At 41.1% G+C, this 12,242-nt stretch overlaps 1 protein-coding gene across 4 annotated transcripts in view; it reads left to right on the forward strand.

Annotated features, from left to right (window-relative positions):
* The window catches only part of LOC147454952 (uncharacterized), a 72,960-nt gene that overhangs the window by 37,013 nt on the left and 23,705 nt on the right, over positions 1 to 12,242 (forward strand). The window contains exon 5 of one of the 4 annotated variants that reach the window (XM_086516788.1): positions 228 to 1,047. The exons of 2 other annotated variants lie outside the window; for them this stretch is intronic. The gene's annotated coding sequence lies outside the window, so the exon portion shown is untranslated. Of the gene's footprint in view, positions 1 to 227; positions 1,048 to 12,242 lie in introns of those variants that run through there. One more of the 4 variants, XM_086516797.1, reaches the window with a different exon arrangement.

Below are 12,242 nucleotides of genomic sequence, written 5' to 3' on the forward strand. Positions count from 1 at the left end.
CGTCGGAATATCAAGAGTTCCGATCTGGACGAAAGGAGAAGCTAACTCCTTGATCAAAAGAGCAGAAAGGAGAAGCTAACTCCTTGATCAAAACAGCCGAAAGGAGAAGCTAACTCCTTGATCAAAAGAGCAGAAAGGAGAAGCTAACTCCTTAATAAAAAGAGCAAACTGATTGTCCCTTGGAATGACCCTCGGAAATTTTTGAGCTAACTTGAGTTGTTTTGCAGATATGTTGTAATCGAGGACGATTACTCTCTTTCAAGAAGGGGAGATGTAACAAACTGCTGACGTGTCAAAGCCTAAAGAATGGAGCCAACTTACAGATGTGGCCGGGGAGCCTAAACCCTAAGAAGAACAAGTAACAGAAGAAGTGTCACAAAGTAATGATGTGGTTGCTCGAGAGCAGAAAACCCTGACCCTAATTTCTGCCAAAACCCCTAACTACTGAAACCCTAATTCTGAAAACCCTAACCCTAAAACTTGCAAACCCTAATTTTGGAAACCCTAACCCTAAAACTGCAACAGCGTGGCTGATTTCCGAAAATTGCACTGGCATGATGATGTGGTAGGTTGTACGGATTTCCGTGAATTACGTTGGTAGCTTTTGGCATTGCTTTTTGGACCAGAAGCTTTTGAGTTTGAAAGTTTTTCATGTAAACTGCTTTTTGGACCAGAAGCTTTTGAGTTTGAAAGCTTTTCATGTAAACTACTTTTTAGGCCAAGGGCCTTTAAATATGAGGCTAGGGCTCATTCTCTGGCATGCTTCCTGGAGAAGGTGCAGAGTCTGGAGTACCGGCTTGTACTTTGATGATGCAATATAAAGAAATACCGAAAGGGGCGCCAAGGTTTGGGGCCAATACTCTCTGGGGTGGAATTCCGCCACTCTCTGTCTCGTGTCGTCTCTCTCTCTTTCAGTTCAGTTGTTATTGAAGTGTTAAAAGTGTGTTCAGTCTGTTCTTTTCTATTGGCACGTGGTGCCCGCCTTGTGACAGAATGGGGAGGTAGTAGCAGGATATTCCATTCGCGATGGTTACTCGATGAAGAAAACGATGTTGTGCGTTACGCAGCCGTTGAGGGAAAAGGTTCTAACTGAATGCCATTGTCGACCATTTACAGGTGACCGCGGCATTGATACCACCTTGTAAGGTGTGGAGAAATACTTATTTTGGCCGAGACTCAAGAAGGACGTGGATGATTTTGTACGCAATTGCTTGGTGTGCCAAAAGGTTAAGTTTGACAGACATAAAGCACAGGGATTGTTACAACCTTTACCCATATCCACCCGCCTTGGGAAAGTATTGCTATGGATTTTATCTTTGATCTCCCGAAGACACAGAGTGGGCACGATGGTATCTAGACTGTTATCAACAGATTTAGCAAGCAAGCTCATTTCATTCCAGTGAAGAAGACAGTCAAGCCGAATCACTTAGCGAACTAATTCATTGCCCAAATATTGAGATTACATGGCATGCCTGACACAATTGTCTCTGATAGAGATCCTTAATTCACAATTTGTTTTGGAAGGCTATTCGGGAGAACATTGACACGCGGTTGCAGTTTTCGTCATCTTTCCACCCGCAGAGACATATGGACAATCTGAGATTGCAAATTTAGTTGTACTAGATTTAATGAATTGTTACATCTCGGATCAGAAGACTAAATGGGAAAAGTGTTTGCCCTTGGTGGAATTTGCCTAAAATAACATGATTCACTCTTCGACGGGGAAGGCGCCATTTGAGATTATTGAAGATGCTCCAAAGGTTCCACCCTTCTTAAGCACGAAATATAAGATTTTTGAAGCCGACCAGTACACGAGGAACTTGGACACAGCTTTTGCCAAGGTTCGAGAGGCTTTACAAAAATCTCAGGAAAGACAAAAAGGAAGCAGATCGACATCGTCGGCGAATTGAAATTAAAGGAGAACGATTCGGTGCTCTTACGTTTTGAGAAAGCACGCCTGAGAAAGAAAAAGGGAAAGGAATGGCTTTTTCCAAAGCTTAGCATGAGATACTATGGACCTTTCCAGATAAAAGAAAAGATAAACGATGTCTCCTTTAGACTAAAGCTGCCCGATAGTTGGAGGATTTACAATGCTTTTCATGTGAGTCTGATAATGGGGAGCCAGATGAGCAACCCGAAGTGGAGGAAAGCGAGGAGATACTCGTTCCAGAACAAATATTGGCACATAAAGATAGAAAGATAAAAGGTAAAGCGATAAGACGATTCTTGGTTAAATTCAAGAACTATCCTGCATTGGATACAAAGTGGATGGAGGAGGAAGACATGGAAAATACTCCTCAGATTGTGAACCTTTACCTTGAAGCATTCGGTTTAGCATAGTCTACTCCGATAGAATCCCAATTTCAGCTTCGGCGGAATTTGGTGCAGCAAGCTTGCACAAGAGGGGAGTCACTCCGCTCCTTTGTCAACAGATTGTCCTAATTTTTGATAATAGAGTCACTCATGTCCCTATTGGGTTTCACGGATACTGTGGGCTGACAATATTCTGTTGTAATGACTCTTAAGATTTTGAATTCTTGATAATATGATACTGATTTGTACTTGACTTGTTTAAGTGCAGGAACTGATAGACAAAATGACTGCAGCATTTCGGTATGATAGATCTCTATAGCATAGTAACAGGGAATGGCCGTTTTCAGGTCTCGGTTCCCCGTTCCCATTCCAAGTTCCCGTTCCAAATCCTCGTTCCGTGTGTCAAACGTGAGTACCTGTAACAGGGAATGGCATTTTGTTCCGCGTTCCCGTTCTCCGTTCCCGTTCCGATTTCCCGTTCCTGGTAACTATGCTCTATAGACATGATTGTAATAAGGATTAGTTAATCGTGCATCTGAGAGGTCTCGATTGGATCTAGATGCGATTGCTAAATACATTGCCGATTAATCATGGTCTGAGATTGGAATGATTTTTGAATGTGATTTGTCATGTGATGTCAAGTGATGTCCTACGATGCAACTGTCGATTGGTACATGTGCTAGATGTGTCGTTCCTAGTGCGTCGGTACTAACAGTCAGTGTCTGCTAAGACAATTTATGGCTTCTGTCTGTTTTGCAAGCGTAATCGAGGCCGATTACAATGCTTTCATGAGGGGGATATGTCACAAATGGGTGACGTGGCATGGCAAGCCCTGGACACAATTACAGTGGGGTAGTAGAGCGCACACATACTCCCCGGCTGGCAAACATTCTCGGAAAAAGCGTTGACATGCTAACGTGGCATACCATACAAACTTCCGTGGTTTTCGACGCAAAACGCGGCAGCAGGTTGACGTTGCATGGCTTCAGAAATCTACTTTTATGCCAACTGAATTCTACGCGAGACAATTTGAGAAGCTTTTGTAACATTGCTTTATTTTTAAGAGCTTTTAAAATTGGAAGCTTTTGGGGCTCTGCTTTTGGGCATCCCTTGTAACCTTTAAATACGTGGTTAGGCCCCCACTCCTCAGAGCACTGGACGTAGATTCTGAGAGTGAGAACCCTCCCACTCTCTTGTACTTTGAGCACAGATTAATACAAAAAGAAATACCGAAAGGGGCCAATCTTTGGGGCCAATATCTCTAGGCACGGGACTCCGCCAGGCCGTATCGAATCAATTGTGAACTGTGAACTGTTTTGAAGTGAATCTCTGTTGTGTCGCGGTAGAATCTTGACTTGGAGTGTCCAAGTTTGTTACATCCACTCATTACTACATAGCTTTTGGCGGTCAGTTTCTGATAGCAATTGCTTTTTGTGCCTACGTGCCTTAAATATGAGGCCTTCACGGTCTCTTTGCATATCACTATTGTACTGAGGTCAGTAAGAACTCCGCTCCACTGCGTCTTGTCTACACTTTTCAATTATCTCTCTTTCAGTTTCAACACTTATTGTTTCAATTTGATTGTGGTGGGCTGTCTATTTCGCCGCCCAGCTAGTGCGTTGCAAGTAAACCAAACCACATTAAAAGACACAATGCTTCTTGTTTTCTCTCTAGGCTTTTTCCCCTTTCCTTATTTTTGGCAAGTTGTCTGCTTCTCCATGTTTTTGAAGGAAAAGAGAGGACACCCTCTAGTATTGAGCATATAAAAGCACCTCCCATCTCTCTTTCACAAACTGTCCTCAAGAAGAAGTGACTCCCCACCCCACGGACCCTCTCTCATCAAGACTATTCCCGCCCTCCCTATTGTTGTAGACCCTCATTCAGGTCGTCTAGAGTCCATTAAGTCCACCGACAGAATGTAGAGCTCAATTGCAGCAGGAAAAAGTGTATTCTTGCGCCACTTCGATGGTGATAGCTTGTTGCATTTACTATGCGCAGCCCATAGTCGTCCTAGACGAGGCTGCATACAAAAGAATAGACCTCAAAGAACATCTATGCTTCACAATAGATCAGGGACAGACTTATGAAAATGTCAAGCAAGGAGCTAATTGACATATATGATGGGTGAGGTCGTTCTTGTTTTGGTTGTTTTATTCTTGTTTTTTTCCATCTAGACGTAGCAGTGTCCTCTACTATAGCCAACTCCCAAATTGGAGTTACACGCATATCAAGGAGCTGTGACTGCCTTGAATAAAGTGCTGACCCTCAAATCCCAAAGTTAGGGAGAATCTTTTGGTAAATTAAACTTTTAGTCCAAGGGTTGAGGACCACAAACTTACCACTAGTGAAGGGTAAGTAGGCAAGAAGCAATGTAAAGGGAAACCTTCAAAGCAATATGTGAGTTATCACTTCGAATAATAAAAAAGACACTAACTCCACAGTCTGCTTTACATGTTGTGCCTTTTAGGCACCTGTAATGATGTTCAAATATCTCTGCCTTAGTCTCATATAGCATTGTTGAAGGACGACGTACATGGATACCTCGATAGATCAAGGAAAAATCCATAGATAAATGCAAGTAACCTAGCTGAGCTCATGGCAGTCAACCTTCCGCATTGTTGAAGGAGGTCATACATCAAGGCAAAATCCATAGATAAATGCAAGTAGCCTAACTGAACTCATGGCAGTCATCCACAAGACAATAATGAAACCAACCATGTCATGCATAGTGTTGACTAGATAATACGACATCTGTGTGTGTGTGTGTGTGTGTGTGTGTGTGTGTGTGTGTGTGTAAGAGTCACCTGACAAGGGAGAATCGATTCGCTTCTCCCACTTCTGTGCAGCTTCACGCATCCGGGACTTGAGGAACGTTTTCTTCTTTGATGCATCCATGGCACTGCAGTTGAGCTCACTTCTCTCTATTGTCAGCCGACTTGCCTAATCGCTGCTGCAAGGCATACCACACTAAACATCATGCTCATGAGTTATTTTCGGTTTAAATGGCAAAATTTTATGGCAACCTTGAGGCTTGAACACAAACAAAAACAAAACAAGTGGTGCGTGTGCGCATGGCAATCCCCTTAAAAAAATAGATAATCTCCATAAGAAGGCACAACTTAGAGAGGGGAAAACATATGTTTTTCTTTCTTTATATTCAAATTACAAGTTGTCCTTGATCCATGATACTCACTACTCAATGTGTGTGTACCATGCTTAGAGCACATGAGAATTTAAGAGTGTGTATGCAAAACATTTATCAACTAAATGAGCCAATGGCATGAACGAGAAAAGACACAAATGGTATTAAACATGTAATAAGGCTTTGTCGTGTGCATGTAATTAAATCCCTTTGACCTAAATCAATGAAGATTGGGCATTTATATACTAGACGACAAATAGACTTAGGAGTTCATGCATTTTAAGATGTTATAATGTGTGTAATGCAAAGAGTTAGCATTTGTCATGGAGGCTTGAGAGTCAATCGTTGCCTGCATCATCGCTTGTGTCATCGCCTTATCATCACTAGAAGGCTCTAGAAGAATCTAGAAGGATCTAAAAAGTACCAAGGAGATTCTAAAAGTTTCTAGAAGCATGGAGAAGATTCCGGAAGAATCTAGAAGTTTCTGGAAAGCTCTAGAAATCGTGTAGATTCCTCTAGAGCCTTCTAGTGATGATGTAGGCGATGATGCAGGCAGTGTGACTGACTCTCAAGCCTCCATGACAATTGTTCGTCTTACTTTGTATGAGTCACTAGAATTTATTGTATCTCAAGAATCAAAACTTCTGTAAAATGCTATAACTACTAAAAACTTGTAATAACTTGTGTTGATAGTATTTCTCTAGCATCTACTATATAGTGTTTATATTCGAAACCTCTTATGCTATCAAAGCATAGTAAAAATTGTGTCTTCGTCAATCTTAATTCATTTTTTTCAATACAAATAATACATTCTCTTTCTAAATCCTCAAAGGCCATAATAACCTACTTCACGTAACTACCAAAAAATAACTAAAAAATAGAATGAAAATTGCAATAAATGTATCTTCAATAGATCATGCATGATTTGAAACCAGAATCCTCCTGATTGCAAGAGCTATACTTGTAAGAGTGACATGGCCATTTTTCTCTCAATAAAAACCTAAAACCAACTAGCGAGGTATTGCTTTACATTTTATTTTTTTTAATTGCTATTCAAATTGCTACTTTCATTTTTTCTTTTTTCACTTTTTGGTTTCTTCAAAACATAGGCAACACAAGTTTTCTTCCAGAACAAAACATAGGCACGAGGGAGTTCCACAACTATTGGGGATAGGTGTCGGGGGAAAATCTACCAATAATGAGGGTATGCAATGGGGAAAGAAGTTGTTCATGTAGCTCATAACCAAACGGAGGTGAAAAGTTGATGAGTTGTACATCAAAGATTTATATTTCATCAAACACATGCAAGTTAAGGATGTTTATGTCTACTAATTGAAGCTCTATATGTACCCAACCTTCTTTCGCTAGATTACCATTGAGGTTCATAGGATTTCTTTGACGAGATGGACTACTTGGCCAAAGTTGAAAAACCAGGCTACAGCCTTTCAAGACAGAAGAGTGGGGTTTGCTTTAATGCTAGTTTTTACTTTCTATTTCAAAAGCTTGTTCAAAAAATTTGAGCCAATTCATTAGCTTGTTTGAATTCTATTAGGTTGCATATCTTGAAGGGTGGCCCAAAAGAATGAGTTCTTAGATTGAGCTTTAAGACTCGAGTGCTTTGTGTTGCAAATTGTAAGCAAGCAAAATTGTAAGGAAAACTTGAAAATTTGTCACACTAGTATTTTTGCAAGCTTTTGGTGAGAAAAACAATGATACAAAATCCAAGTTGTACACATTAGCAACATACACCTATAAAGTATGTCCATTGGCTACTCTAGTTCTTCTCCAAATCGGCCTACATTTGTTGCTGCTCTTGTCTATGCTAGATCCAAGCTTCGATCGCAGTCATGCAAATAGGCTTTTGTTGTGTGTCAAAGCGCACAAATTTCCATTTTGCCTAGAAGACTTGCTAATTGCATGTAGCTTTCTTTATGAGAGGGAGTTATTACCTCAATCACAAAATAATGAATTGCCCTTTTGTTTAGGGCATTGCCTATTAAGACATACAATCTAGTATATAATCTCTTCCTTCTTTCCAAAGCAACATGTGCAACCATTCCAACCTTATCGTCAACTAGTACAAGACAGGGACAAATTAGAATTTAAGACTACCAAAAAAAATCATGATTGATTTGAAAACGAAGTAGCAATATGCAAGTCTAATTCACAATATGTATGGAAAAGAGGGTATCAAAGAGGATGCTCACGGCCCATCCAAAACCAGCCAAGCTTGACAATGTACCTAATGGAGGAGAGTAAATCGGACGAGGCATAAGAGACCCCTGTAGGGGAGAGAGTATATATCAAATGGCTCACAAAAACACCATCAACTCAATAATGTAATACCTTCAAGCGTGTTAGGGGAGACGAGTCATCAACCTTGATGTGCTCCATCCTTTGGCTCATTTACTCAAGGTGAGACCAAACTTATGAGGAGGAATTTTTGATGTGACAATGGTCTTGAAATTGTGGCAATCATAGATTAGGACAGGGAACACAATGCTTCATGAAGCACAAAGAAGGCAAACCAATCCTTATTCACAAAAATTCATTCAAGCATTAGGAGAGTGACAATGGAAATGGAACCCTGCTAGTTGAGTACATGGGGCACAAAGCCATGACTATACTAGACACAATTGTGGGTGTTAATATAGCTGCTTAGACCATGTGGGAAACGTGAACAAAACAAGCCCAAGAAGAATGGTAAATTACAAGTATGTGTCAATCTCAAGATAGTAAATGTAGCAACAATAAGAGACCTATCCTCTCCCCATATTAGAACATGTCTCAAAGGAGTATTAGGGAAGAAAACTCGTACCTTTTGGACAGACTTGTGGGCTATAAGCAAGTGGAAATTCATTGCAAGGACTACCTTTGTCAAAGTAGATGATGTGGAAATGTAGAGTTGGGGAGAGAATGAGAGAGAGAGAGAGAGAGAGAGAGAGAGAGAGAGGTTGCTCTAAACCAACCAACTTAGTAATCAGTTAGATGATTATACAATGGGGACACAGTGTTGCCTTTATACTACCTGAGAGACCTTAAGTACCCCCCTCACAAATTGTTTAACCCACTCTCATGTCACATAAGTATAATAAATACCTATTCAACAAAATAAATAATGGGACCACATTGGGCAGTCACCTGAGATGCAGAAACTTTAACACCCTCTTTGCAGCTCAAAGTGGACAAATGTAGGAAGGCCAAGTCAATGAAGAAGCTACCATGGACACCCTAGCACCAATTGGGATACTGGGGGATTTGCAATCGCCAACTTGTGATCCAAAACAATGCCATCTTGTGCACCATTTTCCTCATAGAAAGTTGAGTTGTAGAGCACATTACGTCCAAGAGTCCCCATTCATGAACTTTGAACACATCATGTCCATTATTTTCAAGATAATTCACTTTGGACATCACCCTATCCATAATCTAGCCAACAACAATGGACTGCAAACACATCCATAGTATTTTGTATACGTCATGTTGGTTCCTTGCCAATGCAATAAGCTTTGAACCCCGACATATGTGTTCAAACATTAAAAGGTTAAACTTTTATACACGGGTACAAATCAAGTATTGGGAGCTCCAGTTCCTCTCTCTACTGCTCACGTGCCTCTTTCTCGTTGAAGCATGTTGCGACAAGCACAATTAGGCTAGAAACCTAGAATCCATGCCACTATGTTTGCCGTCACGTGAGCCATGTCACTCTCTTGGGTGAGAATTTTTTCGCTTTTATCCCCGTCAAGCTTGCCTTTGCCTTTGTCCGTACAATGCTGCCACGCTAGCAACAGTTAGCTCATGTCACGGAAATCCATGCAGTGCTACGTCAGTATGTCGACGCGTCTTATGGTGGTGTCCATACAGTGCCACGCCAGCATGTAAGTGCAAAATCTGGATGTCCATACAGTGTGCCTGCCATGTCATCACATTGCTACGCATATGTTGTGTGTGCGTGTGTGTGTGCCGCTTTACTCTAGGCTCCATTGGACGGAGGTACCCTAAGCTATTGAGGGTTTGGATTTTTAATCCTAAACCTATTTAATAATTGGGCCACTCGGCAAGGATCTGTAGATTGGTAAGTCCTTCTGCTTTTGCTAGGGTTTAGAGTCTAGACCCCTCAGCCGGGATTTGTAGGTTGGCTAGGGTACCCAACCCTGTAGGTCTTCAGAGGCTTGACATGTCAGTAGTTTGTGACATTCCCCCTTCTTGAAAGAAGAGTAATTGTTTGTGATTACATTTGCAAAACAACTCAAGTCAGCTCAAAAATATCGGAGGGTCATTCAGTTTTCCATGTGGCAGTTCTTGATATTCGGGCGTAGCAAAATTAGCCATCACACCCAATCTGCGCGGATCTGTAACAGGTGTCTCGATGCACTAGAATTACATACCCAAGGAATCTCACTCAAGCAAGATGGCACATCACAATGCAACACAAATGTAGCAAAATTAACCATCACACTCAATCCTCCGCGCCTATCTATAACGGGTCTCTCGATCCACTAGAATTACATACCCAAGGAATCTCACTCAAGCAGGATGGTACACCACAATGCAACACAAATACTTACATATATGTATGTCACAAGACACAACAAATAGTGTCGTTGAGCACTCTTCCTAGACAGATGCACAATTCATTAGAACTTTCGAGATTAATGCCATAAATATTAGGTACAAGTCCAATTGCAGGTCTAGCTCTCTTAGCCGAAGGTGGTTCTACGGTTCTATCTGCTCTTAGAGAGCGGGAGGTTGCTCTGAGGATGTGTTCATTCTTTGAGGACATGAAATGTAATTATGCCCTGTCTAAAAGCATTCAAAGCATCTGCCTTCTTGTGATAGGGTTTCTTGTTGACGCTATGTCAGACGAGGCCTTTGAGGTTGACTTTCACAAGATTTTTGTGGGTTTGTTCGTTGTGGTTGAGGATTCTGAGTGTTTGCGGGAGTTTGTTATGTAGTAAACTCCAACTTTCCTTTCATAAGCTTATATATGACCGCAACATGGTCCAAAAGCTCTTGCATTGTTGATACTTGTTTAGAAAGACAATATTCCTATAAAGGTGACGGTAGTCAAATTGTATAACGCTCGCATTGGTCCTCCTTAGGAATCAACTTGACGAAAGACACTGAAAGGTAGGTGTCAAGGAACCTTTGGTTGTAGCAGTGTAACAGGGAACGGGCGAAACGCAGCCCAAACATTTCAAAATGGCGTTCCGGACGGTGCTGCTCCGAAACGGAGTCGGGAATGGAACGCCGTTCCGGGATGGGGTGTAACCTGAACGGTGTTCCGGAACGACGGGGGGGGGGGGGGAGGCCAAACATGATGCGGAACGGCGGAACGTGGGGTGAAATGGGCAAAAGTAGGTATTTGGAAGCAAATTTGAGGTTGTTTGGGGGACATATTTGGGGCAGGTTTGGGGTTAGTTTTGGGGTTGTTTAGGAGTTGATTTGGGACTAAGTTGATTGGAGGTAATTCAAACCTTACTCTAGTGGACCCGTTCCCATTTCGGTCCCCCCTCCTCCTTCCCGTTCTTATCCTGTTCTAGACCCTCCCGTTCCTTGTCCCTATTCCGGGTAACTATGGGTTGTAGTCTTCCATGGTTTTCGTGGCAAGCATTTTCAAGTTTCCCTATTCGGATAAAGTCTGGACTTAGAAGTTCGAACAGGGAGGTCATATAACATCGTGCAAAAATAGTCTTGGAAGCCTGCCAAGTCCTTAGAGCATGCTGTTGGGTTGCGATTGAACTCCACCATTGCATAGCATTATTTTGCAAAGTTTGGCAACTCGGGAAATCCTTGATTCTTTTGTGTAGTTCTCTGAAGTTCCCCAAAGCATAGATGTTGTCAAATTGTTGGAGGAATTGCAAGGCTTTCTTTCTGTGTGTCACTCCAAAAAAAGCAAAAAAATTGAGAGAGAAATACCAAAATACCCTTTCTTTCTTCTATGATTCTTCTGTGTAGTTCCCCAAAGCATAGATGTTGTCAAATTGTTGGAGGAACTGCAAGGCTTTCTTTCTATCTGTCACTCCAGAAAAAGCGAAAAAATTTAGAGAAAATCACCAAAATATCTTTTTTCTTCTTTGATTCTTCTGTGTAGTTCCCCAAAGCATTGATGTTGTCAAATTGTTGGAGGAAGTGCAAGGCTTTCTTTCTATCTGTCACTCCAGGAAAAAAAAAGTTTTAGAGAAAATTACCAAAATACCCTTGTAATTTGTGAATTTTTTTAAAATACCCCTCAAATTTCAAAAATTCCCAATATACCTCTCATATTTCACCAAAATTTCCCAAAATACTCCTCGTTATTCTCACAAACATCTCCAAAGGCAATTCTTTCTTGCAACTCTTCATAGGAAGATTGGTTCTCCCTTGAAAGAAGACGATAGAACTAAATTTTTTAGATGGTGTTGTAGACTCAAAATGAAATCCTTGATCATTTTAAGACACAAATGCTTCTCATTGACGATTAGTTTTGTCTAAGATGCTTAAAGATAGATCTCCATTATCATAAATATTAGACTTTGTGAAATTTGGAACAAGTTCATAGCAAAACAATAAAAGGGTATATTGGGAATTTTTGAAATTTAAAGGGGGAATTTCCCAAAATTTCAGGGATATTTTGGTATTTTTCTCAAAATTCTCATGTCATCTCGCCATCCTTGAAATCTTTTGGTTGGTTCAGTGCAAACACTGGATGTGGATAGTAGGGATATCCATAAGGGCTTTAACCATTGTATTCAGGTGGCGGTGGTGGTAGAGGCGGTTGCTTTATATGAAGGTCAGGTGGCCGGAC

The sequence above is a fragment of the Adiantum capillus-veneris genome, chromosome 7 (genome assembly GCF_014529385.1).
Source record: "Adiantum capillus-veneris isolate H3 chromosome 7, ASM1452938v2, whole genome shotgun sequence".
Taxonomy (NCBI): Eukaryota; Viridiplantae; Streptophyta; class Polypodiopsida; order Polypodiales; family Pteridaceae; genus Adiantum; species Adiantum capillus-veneris.